This window comes from Oncorhynchus gorbuscha, unplaced genomic scaffold (genome assembly GCF_021184085.1).
Source record: "Oncorhynchus gorbuscha isolate QuinsamMale2020 ecotype Even-year unplaced genomic scaffold, OgorEven_v1.0 Un_scaffold_4089, whole genome shotgun sequence".
Lineage (NCBI taxonomy): Eukaryota > Metazoa > Chordata > Actinopteri > Salmoniformes > Salmonidae > Oncorhynchus > Oncorhynchus gorbuscha.
The window spans coordinates 3020-23967 of record NW_025748192.1 but is presented as its reverse complement, the minus strand read 5'-3'; the positions used below and the strand labels follow the sequence as shown (position 1 = coordinate 23967).

General features: G+C 43.4%; 2 pseudogenes; one reads left to right on the top strand and one right to left on the bottom strand.

Moving 5' to 3' along the window:
* The window catches only part of LOC124028404, a 28112-nt pseudogene extending 14973 nt beyond the window's left edge, over nt 1–13139 (top strand).
* Nucleotides 13140–15435: 2296 nt separating this feature from the next.
* On the bottom strand, nt 15436–20216 carry LOC124028405 (annotated as a pseudogene).
* Between the last annotated feature and the right edge of the window lie 732 nt (nt 20217–20948).

Here is a 20948-nt window from a genome sequence, read left to right as displayed (position 1 = left end):
TTAGCTCTATCACAGCAAATATGTCAATAGTTTAACCATGTGTTGCAGAAGAGTGATTCAAATATTTTTTTATAACAATAAATAAAAAATTAAAAAGTTCATAAGGGTTTAGCCATCAGTGACGGAGTTGACAACAGATACTCAAAACAGACATTTTTGCCTCAACGTATTTTACATTTGTAAAATATATGAAATGATTCTTTCAGCACTGACGGAGTTGACGTTAGACAAAAATATATATGTTTTTTTTACCGTGGTGATTTGACGTTGACGTTACCGTGGTGATTTCTATATTGTTTGTTTAAAACATATCAGATAGTAGAGAACTTTCCAGACCATAAGTGGTCTTGTTGCACTACATGTAATGAGAAGATGAATAAGAGGTCATTGTGGTAGAGCTCACCCTGCTCATTCCTGATTTGAGTTGACCAAATCTCCAGACACATCTTTTAGGAATCACAGTTTCGAGATAAGGGCTATTGAAAATCACTACACAAGATCCCTTTTCAGTTAATATTCATTATTGCCAGTTAAAAATATATATAATTACACTTTTTTGGAGAGTTTGAAATTGGGATCCTTTTCTCCGGACAATGGCATTTCCGGGTATAGAGCCAACATGGAAATGAATAATATTGAAAATATTTAGAAAATTCAGAAAGCAAATCTTTCCCCTTATAAAATTCCCCTTAATGTAATTGAGCTCAAATAAAATCCTATAAAACTACAATAAAAATTAAAGTTTCATTGCCAGACAAGGATATTTTTGATTTACTAGTGCTATGACATGTGTCCACTAACTCCAACATGTTATCATATAGTGATACACAATTAGATCCCAATAACCCATGTAACCCGGTGTTCAGGTACTGTATTCCTGCTGAGGAGAAGGTGAAGCTGGACAAGGTGGTTCACACACTACTGCAGGCTAATGGAACCCCAGGACTGGAGATGTTGGAGAACAACATCATGGTGTGACTGCAGGATACACTGTCCACACATACAGTATAAACATGGACTACAGAAACACTGTCCACACATACAGTATAAACATGGACTACAGAAACACTGTTCCCCCCTACAGTATAAACATGGACTACAGAAACACTGTCCACACATACAGTATAAACATGGACTACAGAAACACTGTCCACACATACAGTATAAACATGGACTACAGAAACACTGTCCACACATACAGTATAAACATGGACTACAGAAACACTGTCCACACATACAGTATAAACATGGACTACAGAAACACTGTCCCCCCCTACAGTATAAACATGGACTACAGAAACACTGTCCACACATACAGTATAAACATGGACTACAGAAACACTGTTCCCCCTTACAGTATAAAAACATGGACTACAGAAACACTGTCCACACATACAGTATAAACATGGACTACAGAAACACTGTCCACACATACAGTATAAACATGGACTACAGAAACACTGTCCACACATACAGTATAAACATGGACTACAGAAACACTGTCCACACATACAGTATAAACATGGACTACAGAAACACTGTCCACACATACAGTATAAACATGGACTACAGAAACACTGTCCACACATACAGTATAAACATGGACTACAGAAACACTGTCCACACATACAGTATAAACATGGACTACAGAAACACTGTTCCCCCCCTACAGTATAAACATGGACTACAGAAACACTGTTCCCCCACATACAGTATAAACATGGACTACAGAAACACTGTTCCCCCCCTACAGTATAAACATGGACTACAGAAACACTGTTCCCCCCCTTACAGTATAAACATGGACTACAGAAACACTGTCCACACATACAGTATAAACATGGACTACAGATACACTGTCCACACATACAGTATAAACATGGACTACAGAAACACTGTCCACACATACAGTATAAACATGGACTACAGAAACACTGTCCACCATACAGTATAAACATGGACTACAGAAACACTGTCCACACATACAGTATAAACATGGACTACAGAAACACTGTCCACACATACAGTATAAACATGGACTACAGAAACACTGTCCACATACAGAAACACTGTCCACACATACAGTATAAACATGGACTACAGAAACACTGTTCCCCCCTACAGTATAAACATGGACTACAGAAACACTGTCCACACATACAGTATAAACATGGACTACAGAAACACTGTCCACATACATATAAACATGGACTACAGAAACACTGTCCACACATACAGTATAAACATGGACTACAGAAACACTGTCCACACATATAAACATACAGTATAAACATGGACTACAGAAACACTGTCCACACATACAGTATAAACATGGACTACAGAAACACTGTCCACATACAGTACAGTATAAACATGGACTACAGAAACACTGTTAAACCCCCTACAGTATAAACATGGACTACAGAAACACTGTCCCCCCTACAGTATAAACATGGACTACAGAAACACTGTCCACACATACAGTATAAACATGGACTACAGAAACACTGTCCCCCTACAGTATAAACATGGACTACAGAAACACTGTCCCCCTATAAACATGGACTACAGAAACACTGTCCACACATACAGTATAAACATGGACTACAGAAACACTGTCCACACATACAGTATAAACATGGACTACAGAAACACTGTCCACACATACAGTATAAACATGGACTACAGAAACACTGTCCACACATACAGTATAAACATGGACTACAGAAACACTGTCCCCCTACAGTATAAACATGGACTACAGAAACACTGTCCACACATACAGTATAAACATGGACTACAGAAACACTGTTCATGGACTACCACTGTCCACACACAGTATAAACATGGACTACAGAAACACTGTTCCCCCCCTTACAGTATAAACATGGACTACAGAAACACTGTCCACACATACAGTATAAACATGGACTACAGAAACACTGTTCCCCCCCTACAGTATAAACATGGACTACAGAAACACTGTCCCCCCCTACAGTATAAACATGGACTACAGAAACACTGTCCACACATACAGTATAAAATGGACTACAGAAACACTTTCCCCCCTACAGTATAAACATGGACTACAGAAACACTGTCCCCCCCCTACAGTATAAACATGGACTACAGAAACACTGTCCCCCCCTACAGTATAAACATGGACTACAGAAACACTGTTCCCCCCCTACAGTATAAACATGGACTACAGAAACACTGTCCCCCCTACAGTATAAACATGGACAGAAACACTACAGAAACACTGTCCCCCTACAGTATAAACATGGACTACAGAAACACTGTCCCCACACATACACTACTGTGCCTGGTAGTGAAAATATCTGCACTATATAGGGAACAGGGTGTAGTGCACTATATGAGTGGGTGTAAAAGTAGTGCACTATAGGAACAGGGGGAACAGGGGTGTAAGTAGTGCACTATATAAGTAGTGCAACAGGGTGTAAGTAGTGCACTATATAGGAACAGGGTGTAACAGGGGGTGTAAGTAGTGCACTATATAGGGAACAGGGTGTAAGTAAAGTGCACTATATGTAGTAGTGCACTATATAGGGAACAGGGTGTGAAGTACTATATAGGGAACAGGGTGTAAATAGTGCACTATATAGGGAACAGGGTGTAACAGGGTGTAAGTAGTGCACTATATAGGAACAGGGTGTAAAACATATAGGGGTGTGTAAGTAGTGCACTATATAGGAACAGGATGCCATTTGGGATGTAGTGCACTATATAGGTCACTATATAGGGAACAGGGTGTAAGGTGCACTATATAGGGAACAGGGTGTAAGTCTATATAGGGAACAGGATGCCATTTGGGATGTAGACTTGGTCAGTCTCTCTGTCTCTCCCACCAGATCTCTCCGGAGGTGCTGTGTCGAGCAGGGATCAAAGTGCACCGGACCGTCCAGCAGAGTGGCCAGTTCGTCGTCTGTTTCCCGGCGGCGTTCGTCTCCAAGGTGTGCTGCGGCTACAGCGTCTCCGAGACAGTGCACTTCGCCACCCCCAGTGGCTGAACACGGGATACCAGGCTGCCAAGGTTGGAGCCCCCGTCGTATCAATACTTGAAGGAAAAGCTATTAGTTGAAAGAAGAGTAGAGTTTAATTCAGTACATAATGTATTATAATGTTACGTGCCATGCTAACATTACTCTAGTATTTAGTATAGTTTTACTAGTCATTGGCATCGGGCATGTTAAATGTTGTTTTCACAGATAAAGTTGCAAGATCAGTTTGTTTAAAGTATTGGTCTTCGGCATTAATAGAGATTCAATTCTCCATTAAAAAATCTGAATTACTTTGCTGTTACAATAAAATATATATATATTGTTATTCAAGACAATTTTAAAATGATATAAATGTCTTTGCTAAAATTAACGAAAATCCATTTTCGTTTAGGGGTCTGACCACATAGAGTATGAACTCCTGTACCTGTCCTGTACCTCTCCATGCTCCTGTACATCTTGGGGTGGCCAGTTTGACTGAGTTCCAGTCCTGAAAGCTCCTCACGAAGGGGTGGTAAACCAGGCTCTAAAGTCTGACTTAACCAGCTTAGTTTAGTCAGTCAGTCAGTCTGTCTGTCTGTCAGTCAGTTCAGATAGAGTGGACAAACTGAGGGTAGAAAGTGCCTCTGTGTACCCAGTGTTCCATGGTCAATTCACTATCAAAGATTCTGTTATCCACATGGATCTTAGTTCCCTACACATCTACTGCATGAAAGGAGGGATTTGCGAGGTTCACCAAACTGAGCACCTCCATTAATCTGAACTGGGATATGTTGTGAAAAGACCCTGTCATATCAAATGTTCAAATATCTCTTACCTCTCCTTCCCAGGAGCTGAAATGTCGACGCATAGAGAGGTCCTTCTCCCATGGAGAAGTTGCTGTACCAGATCGCAATGTCAGAATCCAAACGGGAGAATGGTGTCATTCTGAGTACCATGACCTCACTTCTCAAAGACCTCAGGTGGGTTTAACTATTTAACCAATAGCAGTATTATCATTCCAGATCACAGTATCAATAGCAGTATTATCATTCCAGATCACAGTATCAATAGCAGTATTATCATTCCAGATCACAGTATTAATAGCAGTATTATCATTGTAGATCACAGTATCAATAGCAGTATTATCATTGTAGATCACAGTATTAATAGCAGTATTATCCTTGTAGATCAGTGTCATAGTAGATCACAGTATTATCCTTGTAGATCACAGTATTAATAGCAGTATTATCATTGTAGATCACAGTATCAATGTGCATTATCATTGTAGATCACAGTATCAATAGCAGTATTATCATTGTAGATCACAGTATCAATAGCAGTATTATCATTGTAGATCACAGTATTAATAGCAGTATTATCATTGTAGATCACAGTATCAATAGCAGTATTATCATTCCAGATCACAGTATCAATAGCAGTATTATCATTGTAGATCACAGTATCAATAGCAGTATTATCATTGTAGATCACAGTATCAATAGCAGTATTATCATTGTAGATCACAGTATTAATAGCAGTATTATCATTGTAGATCACAGTATTAATAGCAGTATTATCATTGTAGATCACAGTATCAATAGCAGTATTATCATTGTAGATCACAGTATCAATAGCAGTATTATCATTGTAGATCACAGTATTAATAGCAGTTTATCATTGTAGATCACAGTATTAATAGCAGTATTATCATTGTAGATCAAGTATTAATAGCAGTATTATCATTCCAGATCACAGTATCAATAGCAGTATTATCATTCCAGATTACAGTATCAATAGCAGTATTATCATTGTAGATCACAGTATTAATAGCAGTATTATCATTGTAGATCACAGTATCAATAGCAGTATTATCATTCCAGATCACATTATCAATAGCAGTATTATCATTTGTAGATCACAGTATCAATAGCAATTATTATCATTTCCAGATCACAGTATCAATAGCAGTATTATCATTGTAGATCACAGTATCATTGTAGATCACAGCATTTTTAGCAGTACTATATTTGCAGATCACAGTATCAATAGCAGTACTATATTTGTAGATCACAGTATTAATAGCAGTATTATAGTTGTAGATCACAGTATTAATAGCAGTATTATCATTGTAGATCACAGTATCAATAGCAGTATTATCATTGTAGATCACAGCATTAATAGCAGTATTGTCATTGTATCATCATACATGGAATGTAATTCTACTCTTAAAAGGGAAATCTGGGATTCAAAAACTGACAAAACAGTCACCCCACCACCTGTTGAATAAACCAGCAGTCACCCCACCTGTTGAATAAAACAGCAGTCACCACCTGTTGAATAAACAGCAGTCACCCCACCACCTGTTGAATAAACAGCAGTCACCCCATCACCTGTTGAATAAACAGCAGTCACCCTCCACCTGTTGAATAAACAGCAGTCACCCCACCACCTGTTGAATAAACAGCAGTCACCCCTCCACCCCTGTTGAATAAACAGCAGTCACCCCACCACCTGTTGAATAAACAGCAGTCACCCCTCCACCTGTTGAATAAACAGCAGTCACCCCACCACCTGTTGAATAAACAGCAGTCATCCCACCACCTGTTGAATAAACAGCAGTCACCCCTCCACCTGTTGAATAAACAGCAGTCACCCCACCACCTGTTGAATAAACAGCAGTCACCCCTCCACCTGTTGAATAAACAGCAGTCACCCCTCCACCTGTTGAATAAACAGCAGTCATCCCACCACCTGTTGAATAAACAGCAGTCACCCCTCCACCTGTTGAATAAACAGCAGTCACCCTCACCACCTGTTGAATAAACAGCAGTCACCCCACCACCTGTTGAATAAACAGCAGTCACCCCACCACCTGTTGAATAAACAGCAGTCACTCCCACCTGTTGAATAAACAGCAGTCACCCCTCCACCTGTTGAATAAACAGCAGTCACCCCTCCACCTGTTGAATAAACAGCAGTCACCCCACCACCTGTTGAATAAACAGCAGTCACCCCCTCCACCTGTTGAATAAACAGCAGTCACCCCTCCACCTGTTGAATAAACAGCAGTCACCCCTCCACCTGTTGAATAAACAGCAGTCACCCCTCCACCTGTTGAATAAACAGCAGTCACCCCTCAACCTGTTGAATAAACAGCAGTCACCCCACCACCTGTTGAATAAACAGCAGTCACCCCACCACCTGTTGAATAAACAGCAGTCACCCTCCACCTGTTGAATAAACAGCAGTCACCCCTCCACCTGTTGAATAAACAGCAGTCACCCCTCCACCTGTTGAATAAACAGCAGTCACCCCTCCACCTGTTGAATAAACAGCAGTCACCCTCCACCTGTTGAATAAACAGCAGTCACCCCTCCACCTGTTGAATAAACAGCAGTCACCCCTCCACCTGTTGAATAAACAGCAGTCACCCCTCTACCTGTTGAATAAACAGCAGTCACCCCTCCACCTGTTGAATAAACAGCAGTCACCCCACCACCTGTTGAATAAACAGCAGTCACCCCACCACCTGTTGAATAAACAGCAGTCACCCCACCACCTGTTGAATAAACAGCAGTCACCCCTCCACCTGTTGAATAAACAGCTGTGGGGTGGGGCTGGAGAAATGTAACCCAAGAATCAATAGCTATACATCATTCATTTAAAAGTACAACATGTTACCTATCTCAAATTGACCCTTTCCACAAAAAAAAGAGTAAACAGTAGCCATTGGTTACAGACGATACACCAGTCTGCTCTACCTGTTCCAGGGATACAGAGTTGAGACAACGCAGGGATCTGTTTGACGCTTCGGGCTGCGGTCTGTTGCCCGCTACTGTAGTCATGACAACCAGGCCTCGTCAGAGCAGGAGGATCCAGCGCCAGTGGCTGAGGCTCGACCCTCAGACCGACGCTGCCAAGTGTGCCAACACCTCTGCTACCTCTCCATGGTGAGTCTTTACTGGGCCGGGAAGGTTGGGCACAAACATAGGCAGGGATTCAATCAAAGGCATGTTGTCGACAAGAGCACTGTACGGCCAACAAGGCACCTTCTAAAGGCCATTTCCCTGATGTCCGTGGAGATGGCATCAATGGTTAAGTCTGCAGATGGGGGGTCAATCATAAATGTCCTGTAAAAAGACCGGTCTTACTTTATTGTCCCTGAAGGGAAAATGTGTTTATTCTGTGTCCTGATGGCATGCTCCTCATGTCGCTGCAGATGGTTCAGGAGGGAAAATGTGTTTATTCTGTCCTGATGGCATGCTCCTCATGTCGCTGCAGATGGTTCAGGAGGGAAAATGTGTTTATTCTGTCCTGATGGCATGCTCCTCATGTCGCTGCAGATGGTTCAGGAGGGAAAATGTGTTTATTCTGTCCTGATGGCATGCTCCTCATGTCGCTGCAGGTGGTTCAGGAGGGAAAATGTGTTTATTCTGTCCTGATGGCATGCTCCTCATGTCGCTGCAGATGGTTCAGGAGGGAAAATGTGTTTATTCTGTCCTGATGGCATGCTCCTCATGTCGCTGCAGGTGGTTCAGGAGGGAAAATGTGTTTATTCTGTGTCCTGATGGCATGCTCCTCATGTCACTGCAGGTGGTTCAGGAGGGAAAATGTGTTTATTCTGTGTCCTGATGGCATGCTCCTCATGTCGCTGCAGGTGGTTCTGGAGGGAAAATGTGTTTATTCTGTGTCCTGATGGCATGCTCCTCATGTCGCTGCAGATGGTTCAGGAGGAAAATGTGTTTATTCTGTCCTGATGGCATGCTCCTCATGTCGCTGCAGGTGGTTCAGGAGGGAAAATGTGTTTATTCTGTGTCCTGATGGCATGCTCCTCATGTCGCTGCAGATGGTTCAGGAGGGAAAATGTGTTTATTCTGTCCTGATGGCATGCTCCTCATGTCTCTGCAGGTGGTTCAGGAGGGAAAATGTGTTTATTCTGTCCTGATGGCATGCTCCTCATGTCGCTGCAGGTGGTTCAGGAGGGAAAATGTGTTTATTCTGTCCTGATGGCATGCTCCTCATGTCGCTGCAGATGGTTCAGGAGGGAAAATGTGTTTATTCTGTCCTGATGGCATGCTCCTCATGTCACTGCAGGTGGTTCAGGAGGGAAAATGTGTTTATTCTGTCCTGATGGCATGCTCCTCATGTCGCTGCAGATGGTTCAGGAGGGAAAATGTGTTTATTCTGTCCTGATGGCATGCTCCTCATGTCACTGCAGGTGGTTCAGGAGGGAAAATGTGTTTATTCTGTCCTGATGGCATGCTCCTCATGTCGCTGCAGGTGGTTCAGGAGAGTGAGAACGTGGTGTTCTGTCTGGAGTGTGTCCTGCTGTACGTACAGAAACACAAGTCCTGCCGAGGCCTCAAAATGATGTACCGTTACGACGAGGTACTACAGTACACTACACTACAGTACACACTACACTACTACACTACACTACACTACTACAGTACACTACTACAGTACACTACACTACTACACTGCACTACTACAGTACACTACACTACTACACTACACTACTACAGTAAACTACACTACTACACTACACTACTACATTACACTACACTACTACAGTACACTACACTACTGCAGTACACTACACTACTACAGTACACTACACTACTACAGTACACTACACTACTACAGTACACTACACTACTACAGTACACTACACTACTACAGTACACTACACTACTACAGTAAACTACACTACTACAGTACACTACACTACACACTACTACACTACACACTACTACAGTAAACTACACTACTACAGTACACTACACTACACACTACTACACTACACACTACTACAGTAAACTACACTACTACAGTACACTACACTACTACAGTAAACTACACTCCTACAGTACACTACACTACACACTACTACACTACACACTACTACAGTAAACTACACTACACACTACTACACTACAGTACACTACACACTACACACTACTACAGTAAACTACACTACTACAGTACACTACACTACACACTACTACACTACACACTACTACAGTAAACTACACTACTACAGTACAGTACACTACACACTACTACTGTAAACTACACTACTATAGTACACTACACTACTACTACTACACTACACACTACTACAGTAAACTACACTACACACTACTACACTACACTACACTCTACTACAGTACACACTACTACAGTAAACTACACTACTACAGTACACTACACTACACACTACTACACTACACACTACTACAGTAAACTACACTACACACTACTACAGTACACACTACTACAGTAAACTACACTCACTACAGTACACTACACTACTACACTACTACTACAGTAAACTACACTGCACACTACTACAGTAACACTACTACAGTACACACTACTACAGTACACTACAGTAAACTACACTACTACAGTACACTACACTACTACAGTACACTACACTACACACTACTACAGTAAACTACACTACTACAGTACACTACACTACACACTACTACAGTAAACTACACTACTACACAGTACACTACACTACACACTACTACAGTAAACTACACTACACACTACTACACTACACTACAGTACACTACACACTACTACAGTAAACTACACTACACACTACTACAGTACACACTACTACAGTACACTACACACTACTACAGTACACTACACACTACTACAGTAAACTACACTACACACTACTGCAGTACACACTACCACAGTACACACTACTACACACAGTAAACTACACACTACTACAGTAAACTACACACTACTACAGTAAACTACACTCTACTACAGTGAACTACTACTACAGTAAACTACTACATTACACTACACTACTACAGTACACTACACTACTGCAGTACACTACACTACAGTACAGTACAGTACACTACTAGTACACTACACTACTACAGTACACTACACTACTACAGTACACTACACTACTACAGTAAACTACACTACTACAGTACACTACACTACACACTACTACACTACACTACTACAGTACACCACACTACACTACTACAGTACACTACACACTACACACTACTACACTACACACTACTACAGTAAACTACACTACTACAGTACACTACACTACTACAGTAAACTACACTCCTACAGTACACTACACTACACACTACTACACTACCACACTACTACAGTAAACTACACTACACACTACTACACTACAGTACACTACACACTACACACTACTACAGTAAACTACACTACTACAGTACACTACACTACACACTACTACACTACACACTACTACAGCTACACTACTACACTACAGTACACTACACACTACACTGTAAACTACACTACTATAGTACACTACACACTACTACACTACACACTACTACAGTAAACTACACTACACTACTACACTACAGTACACTGCTACACACTACACACTACTACAGTAAACTACACTACTACAGTACACTACACTACACACTACTACACTACACACTACTACAGTAAACTACACTACACACTACAGTACACTACACACTACTACAGTAAACTACACTACTACAGTACACTACACTACTACACTACACACTACTACAGTAAACTACACTACACACTACAGTACACACTGCTACAGTACACACTACTACAGTAAACTACACTACTACAGTACACTGCACACTACTACAGTAAACTACACTACACTGCTACAGTACACTACTACAGTACACTACACTACTACTACAGTAAACTACACTACTACAGTGCGCTCAGCACACTGCTACAGTAAACTACACTACTACAGTACTACACTACACTACGGTACACTACACACTACTACAGTACACTACTACAGTACACTACACACTACTACAGTACACTACACACTGCTACAGTAACACTACACAGTACACTGCTGCAGTACACACTGCCACAGTACACACTACTACAGTACACTACACTACTACAGTAACTGCTACACACTACTACAGGTACACACTACTACAGTAAACTACACAGTGAACTACTACAGTGAACTACACTACTACAGTAAACTACTACAGTACTACAGTACACTACACACTACTACAGTACACACACACTACTACAGTACACTACTACAGTACACTACTACAGTACACTATTACACTACACTACTACAGTACACTACTACACTACACGACTACAGTACACGACTACAGTACACTACTACAGTACACTACTACAGTACACTACACACGACTACAGTACACTACTACAGTACACTACACACTACTACAGTACACTACTACAGTACACTACACACGACTACAGTACAGACTACAGTACACTGCTACAGTACACTACTACAGTACACTACTACAGTACACTACACACGACTACAGTACACTGCTACAGTGCACTACTACAGTACACTACTACAGTACACTGCTACAGTACACTATACACTGCTACAGTACACTACTACAGTACACGACTACAGTACACTACACACTGCACTGCTACAGTACACTGCTACAGTACACTGCTACAGTACACTGCTACAGTGCTACAGTACTACAGCTACGGTACACAGTACACTGCTACAGTACACTGCTACAGTACACTACTACAGTACACTACTACAGTACACTACACACTACTACAGTACACTACTACAGTACACTACACTACTACAGTACACTGCTACAGTACACTACTACAGTACACTACTACAGTACACTACACACTTAATTCTTTCCTGCTAACACTTGATGTACACTGCTATTTAACCAGGAGAGTGAAAATTCTACAGAACATGAAAGCAGTTCAGTTCAACACCATCAATACATTCATAGTCCAGTACCTCCATTATTAGGTAGTAGGAGGTAAACTACACTACTACACCCACTCTTCAATGTCAACCCACATTCTTCTTCTCCTGATTCCAATTCCTCTTCCTCTCAGGACCAAATCAACCATCTGGTGAGCAGGGTGTGTGGGAGAGTGCTGGAGAAGAGCGGCGCTGAGAAGAGGAGAGGGACGAGAGGACTTCAGGGCCCCGGTGAGGCGTCCACCCGGCCAAACGCAGCGCCCGAAACAGAACCTCCATCACTGTGTCCTCACACGCCTCCCTCCTCCACCCTGCCCAAGACCGCCCTCAGCTCTAAATAACTCACATCATGGCGGCCACGTTCCATTACTTCACATCCTTCCTTCCTGGGTTCTTTGAGGTAAACACAAGTGGTTAGGTCACTACCACCCAATTACTGTCACCAATCCAACCGATTCACACCTGTGATTACTTCAAAGGAAGGAAGGAAGGAAGGACTGAGGTGTTCCAACAGGACCAGTGCTTCACTACGGTACATTTCTCTCTGCTCAGTGTAGAGAATGTGCTCCTTAAACCACGGCTTTTGCACTAGAGTAAAAAAAAAAACATGTTTTTAAGAGGCATTAATGGCTGGATTCAGTTCCGTATCGAAGGATCCGCGTTACAGCTCAATTGAAATTTGAAGGCAACGTTCCCGCGTATCTCAGCTCAATTGGAAATTAGCTTTAAAAAATGTTAGCGTGGATCTTCATCGATATGGATTGAAACCCAGCCCTTCGTCCAATACTGTATATTGTATCTAGATATCACAATATCCTCCTAGCTACACCTACTGTTATTACCTACAGACTTCACTTCCCTGGTGCTACATCTTGGTGCTCGATTTATACTGTCTTTGGTGTAGTAGTAGTAATAATAATGATCATTTCTCTTTTGCTCAAAGCCATTGGACTGCATCCTGAACTGTGAACACGTTTTAGAACTTGTTACCAATAAGTTGATTCTACACAGTTTTGCGTTTAGACTCCAACCAGTAATAAGGCTCTTCAGGGTTTGTAATACATGAATTACGATACAAAGATTGTTCAGCGGAGCGCAAAAAGTGGGTTGTGTTTATTAGTGCTAAACGTCGCAAAACTTTTGCAAACAGAAAAAAAAACAAGCGTTCCTTATTGGACATGTTCAGGTAGTCCCTCCCGTTTTGGCCCTTTTGGTTCCTAGTGAATACGACCCTGGCCTCAGTATTAAAACAGGGCCCCTTCTCAGATCATTGATGTTATAATTATTTAGAGAATTGGCCAAGAGTGGAACGGTAATCATGGGCTTCACACCGCTCATCTGACCATTTGTGTGTGAAACACTGTGCCTAAAAATAAAGAAAATGCATACTAATCATTTTCAATCATTTCTGGTGCCGATAGTTTTTGTTTTGTGACCAAGTTATCCACTCTAGACCCTTACAGGCTCTTGACCTGCAACTCTTGGGTCCGCGGGACTGCGTTCCAAATGGCAGGCCTATCCCCTATTTAGAGCACTAATTTTGACCCGAGCCCCAAGGGCACTATATAGGGAATAGGGTGCCATTTGGGAGAGTCACAGTCCAGGTGTTTTTATCAAAGAACAAAAACTGAAAACCACAACAGCATTGTACGTATAAAACATTGTCATTGTCTAAAGATACATGTACCTGAGCCTTTTAAGGAATGGAATGCAGTGTTTTGGAGTAGGGGATTTATGAAGAAAAGCCTTACCACCCTCCCTCCCCCCCCCCTCCACCACCAGTTACTTCTGTGGCCCCGTATAAACAAGGGTTGTGATACAAAACAAATCTAGAATTACAAGTGTTGTGGAGACGGTGAAATGGTTGTGTAAACATTTTTTGTGCAGACAAAAAATAAATACATTGTATCACAACCCTTGTGTCAACCGTGTTGGACATTAGTTGTATGGGGCCCGGGTTGCCCTGGTAACAAGTATGGAGAAGTGCTGCATAGTTTGAATCCCCTCGTTTTTTACCTAAACTTTTTTTTATGAAAAGGGAAAATAAGTAGAAGAATAATAAAAATGCTAAAATCTACTATGTACAGAAGGAGTAACTCCTGTTGTTGCACTCCAGCCTCGCGACAAGAGTCCTTTCAAATCAGCTTGTTGAGACCCCTTACAAAAACTAGCCATTTTCGAAGTTCACATATATACAGAGTTGGATGTTTTTTTAAAAGCTTAATGTTTTGGTTGTTTTTTTTACAACAGGCTCATTACAGCCGACCGTCTCATTTCTCTGATTCTGTTTCCCTTCCATGCTGATTCAAGTTGGACAATGACCGTTTATTTTCTATTTTATTTGTTAGTACCCATTAAGGTTGAATAAAAAAGGTTTGACAGTGTCTATCCAAATGTGTTCTTCTCAGTGCCGTGTGTCTGTACCCTCCAAGCATCCCGCCCAAACATCTCTGTGTTTAAGAACCACCAAGCTATTCTAGTTATTGACTTCAAAGCTTTGGTTTAAACTCCCAGTGTAATGTCTGAAGAATGCAGTCCCTTGAACATTTTAAACAACTTTATTATTATTTACTTAGATATAATTGGATACAAGGAAGGAAGCTACATTTCAGTTATAAAAAAACAGAAAAAAAAAAAGTTTCTTTGGGGAAAAATGCAAAACGGAGCCCCAGATCAGCGTCTAGGAGCTACCCTATACCCCCTAGAGCCAGTCTCATCCAGGGGGCAGCTCTGTGACGGCTCCTAAGAGGCCTGCGAGTCGCTGTCGTCAGAGTTCTTGAACGTCTCTGCCTCGGGCAACGACACCAGGGCTGTGTCGGCCTGCACTTCCTCCTCGTCTGGCAGTACCAGGGGCTGGTCTCCGTCTCCGCTGGCCTCGCTGCCCTCCCCTCCTGGCACTCCCCCAGGCTGGTGTCCTGGCTGGTGTCCTGGCACTCCCCAGGCTGGTGTCCTGGCTGGCTGAGCCTGGCTCCATGGAGGAGAAGGAAGACGGCTTGTTCCTCAGTTCCGCCTGGGTGGGCACCCGCAGGGAGATCTCAGAGGACAACGACTCAGGGTCTGGACCTGGGGGACAGGAGGGAGGGAGAGGGGATCAGTCCAACATCACGGCTCTGCCCATATATGGGATACAGGGTTCCATTTGGGACTCAACCACATGTTTCATCATGTGATTCTAGTGTGCTGCAGTGTATAACCTCTGTTTTGTTTGAACTCGTGACAACACAACTCTGTTATCACCAGGGTGACGCACGCGCATGCTTTGATACCATGCGTTCATAAGAAAGTGGCTCGCTAGCAACGCACTTAATTACATGACTAAATGGACACAAGCGAATACGGTCTCTGTACAGTTGGTGGCTACGTGATAGCATTAGCCATACTGTCTCTGTACTGTTGATGGCTACGTGATAGCATTAGTCATACTGTCTCTGTACTGTTGATGGCTACGTGATAGCATTAGCCATACTGTCTCTGTACTGTTGATGGCTACGTGATAGCATTAGTCATACTGTCTCTGTACCGTTGGTGGCTGTGATAGCATTAGTCATACTGTCTCTGTACCGTTGGTGGCTACGTGATGGCATTAGCCATACTGTCTCTGTACCGTTGGTGGCTGCGTGATAGCATTAGCCATACTGTCTCTGTACCGTTGGTGTTAGCTACCTGTGATAGCATTAGCCATACTGTCTCTGTACTGTTGATGGCTACGTGATAGCATTAGTCATACTGTCTCTGTACCGTTGGTGGCTACGTGATAGCATTAGCCATACTGTCTCTGTACCGTTGGTGGCTACGTGATAGCGTTAGCCATACTGTCTCTGTACTGTTGATGGCTACGTGATAGCATTAGCCATACTGTCTCTGTACCGTTGATGGCTACGTGATAGCATTAGCCATACTGTCTCTGTACCATTGGTGGCTACGTGATAGCATTAGCCATACTGTCTCTGTACCGTTGGTGGCTACGTGATAGCATTAGCCATACTGTCTCTGTACCGTTGGTGGCTACGTGATAGCATTAGCCATACTGTCTCTGTACCGTTGATGGCTACGTGATAGCATTAGCCATACTGTCTCTGTACCGTTGGTGGCTACGTGATAGCATTAGCCATACTGTCTCTGTACCGTTGGTGGCTACGTGATAGCATTAGCCATACTGTCTCTGTACCGTTGGTGTACTACGTGATAGCATTAGCCATACTGTCTCTGTACCGTTGGTGCTGCGTGATAGCATTAGTCATACTGTCTCTGTACCATTGGTGGCTACATGATATCAACAAATGGTCGTCCCAAATTGCACCCTATTCCCTACATAAATTAATACAAATAAGTAGCAAGCCTTCTGCAAGCCTGTTTCTGTAGTGAGACAGCTTGATGTACCAGGACACCCCCTGGACAGGACACTAGTCTATCTCCTGTTTCTGTAGTGAGACAGCTTGATGTACCAGGACACCCCTGGACAGGACACTAGTCTATCTCCTGTTTCTGTAGTGAGACAGCTTGATGTACCAGGACACCCCCTGGACAGGACACTAGTCTATCTCCTGTTTCTGTAGTGAGGCAGCTTGATGTACCAGGACACCCCCTGGACAGGACACTAGTCTATCTCCTGTTTCTGTAGTGAGACAGCTTGATGTACCAGGACGCCTCCCTGGACAGGACACTAGACACTAGTCTATCTCCTGTTTCTGTTTCTAATGAGGCAGCTTGATGTACCAGGACACCCCCCTGGACAGGACACTAGTCTATCTCCTGTTTCTGTAGTGAGGCAGCTTTATGTACCAGGACACCCCCTGGACAGGACACTAGTCTATCTCCTGTTTCTGTAATGAGGCAGCTTGATGTACCAGTACACCTCCTGGACAGGACACTAGTCTATCTCCTGTTTCCATAGCGTGAAGCTACTCCCAATCCTCCAATTTCAGGGAGGACACTAACCACAAGGCCACTGAGTTGGTTATTCCATACAGAGTGCACTGTGTTGATAACTACCTGAGGTGAGTGAGGAGGTCAGGCTGTTGATAACTACCTGAGGTGAGTGGCTGTTGAGGAGGTCAGGCTGTGGATAGGTGACAGGCTACCTGAGGTGAGTGAGGAGGTCAGGCTGTTGATAACGTCTTCTCCTCCAGAGTTGAGAAAAAGACGTCGAGGGCTCATGGTCCGACACGTCCATCAGGTCCATCTGTTCCAGAACGTCAACGTTCACCTCCATGGAAGACATGCTACCTATTGGCCCTGTGGAGCGACACACACAGCCAGCGTCACTTCACACTGCAGCTGCACCACACCGCTACTGTTCCGCAGTCCCATCCTGCCTCCATTTCTCACAAGGAACCTTGGAACTTATCCTCCACTGTGGTTGAAAGGGAGGTGAGAGGAGATGGGGTGAGGAATCACGGAATGACCAATTCAGAACCCAGACTGGCGGACAGTACAACACTGAAGATACACACACACACTCACTGTTACAGATTGACAGACAGTACAACAGCACAACACTGAAGATACACACGTCACTGTTAGACTGACAAGACAGTACAACACTGAAGACACACACACACACACACACACACACACACACACACACACACACACACACACACACACACACACACACACACACACACACACACACACACACACACACACACACACACACAACACACACACACCCGTCCCACACACACACACACACACACACACACACACCCGTCGCTGTTACAGACTGACAGACAGTACAACACTGAAGATACACACACACATCACTGTTACAGACGGACAGACCGTACAACAGCACAACACTGAATATACACACACGTCACTGTTACAGACAACACAGCTCTGACATGAGACACACAGACAGACAGCACTATCATACCTCAAGTATGATGAAAGCAGGAAGGGGAAGCACAATAAAAGACGTAGGAAACAGTCCATTAACCGGCGTAGCATCACTGGTTATTGTAAAGCTCAATGTCCCAGACAGAGCAGAACAAGGGAAAAGTCATAGAATCTACGCCAAAACAGCAGTTACACCAGACCAAAGTCAATACAGAAAATATCCTCTTAAAACACAAGTCAACCTTTTAAATGAGCCTTTCTTTGACCTTCTGCAACGTTTATTATTTTAATTTTATCTTTATTTAACTTGGCAAGTCAGTTAAGAACAAATTCTTATTTTCAATGACGGCCTAGAAACAGTGGGTTAACTACCTTGTTCAGGGGCAGAACGACAGATTTTTATCTTGTCAGCTCAGGGATTCGATCTAGCAACCTTTCGGTTACTAGTCCAACGCTCTAACCACTAGGCTACCTGCCGCCCCTCCACTCTAACCACTAGGCTACCCTGCCGCCCCTCCACTCTAACCACTAGGCTACCCTGCCAACCCTCCACTCTAACCACTAGGCTACCCTGCCGCCCCTCCACTCTAACCACTAGGCTACCCTGCCGCCCCTCCACTCTAACCACTAGGCTACCCTGCCGCCCCTCCACTCTAACCACTAGGCTACCCTGCCGCCTCTCCACTCTAACCACTAGGCTACCCTGCCGCCCCTCCACTCTAACCACTAGGCTACCCTGCCGCTCCTCCACTCTAACCACTAGGCTACCCTGCCGCCCCCTCCACTCCCTAACCACTAGGCTACCCTGCCGCCCCTCCACTCTAACCACTAGGCTACCCTGCCGCCCCTCCACTCTAACCACTAGGCTACCCTGCCGCCCCTCCACTCTAACCACTAGGCTACCCTGCCGCCCCTCCACTCTAACCACTAGGCTACCCTGCCGCCCCTCCACTCTAACCACTAGGCTACCCTGCCGCCCTCCACTCTAACCACTAGGCTACCCTGCCGCCCCTCCACTCTAACCACTAGGCTACCCTGCCGCCCCTCCCTCTAACCACTAGGCTACCCTGCCGCCCTCCACTCTAACCACTAGGCTACCCTGCCGCCCCCTGCCGTATCAACAGAGGTAGTGTTCCAAATGGACCCCTATTTCCTACAGGCCCGTAGTGCACTACTTCCCAGGGCCCGTAGTGCTATGGTCCAAAGCAGTGCACTATAAAAGGGGAGCCACACAGTGTGTTCTGGGTTCCAGCTCACCTCTTCTGTCAGTGATCTGCAGGTAGCCAGTAGAGAGGTACTGATCCATGTCCTGTTGGAAAGCTTCTTCAAAGTACTTCTGCCTCTCCTTCAGCTTCCCTGCTGGGCGTGTTCCATGTCCAGCACCTTCTGGGCGTGCTCAGAGTCCAGCTCGGCTGGGGGGAAACAGGAAGTACAGGACACGTAAACATAGAGGTGGATAGAGGGTTGACTTGCTCTCATGGAAGCAGCCATTGAAAAGACAGTAGATGAGGTCTAGTACATTTCTATGGAGGTCAGTGATACCCTCTGGATAGACATAAGAACAAGTCACAGTCAAATGATGACGCCTCAGTCTTCCATTATTTAATGGAAACATGCTTCACAAATCTGCACTGTGAAGGTCACTGTGTAGGTCACTATGTAGGTCACTGTGTAAGTCACTGTATAAGTCACTATATAGTTACTGTATAAGTCACTGTAGGTCACTGTGTAAGTCACTGTATAAGTCACTGTATAGTTACTGTATAGGTTACTGTATAAGTCACTGTAAGTCACTGTGTAAGTCACTGTATAAGTCACTATATAGTTACTGTATAAGTCACTGTATAGGTTACTGTATAAGTCACTGTATAAGTCACTATATAGTTACTGTATAAGTCACTATATAGTTACTGTATAAGTCACTATATAGTTACTGTATAAGTCACTGTATAGGTTACTGTATAAGTCACTGTTAAGTCACTATATAGTTACTGTATAGTCACTATATAGTTACTGTATAAGTCACTGTATAGGTTACTGTATAAGTCACTGTATAAGTCACTATATAGTTACTGTATAAGTCACTATATAGTTACTGTATAAGTCACTGTATAAGTCACTGTATAAGTCACTGTATAAGTCACTGTATAGTTTACTGTACAGTTACTGAATATAAACAAGTCATTGTTTGGTATCCCTGTTAAGCTGTATAGGAAGTGGCAGCTTTTTGTCAGAGTAGCCTCTGCTCTTTTCTAGTGACCCCAAATCCATTGACCACATACATACAGTTTGGGACGCAACCTGTAGTT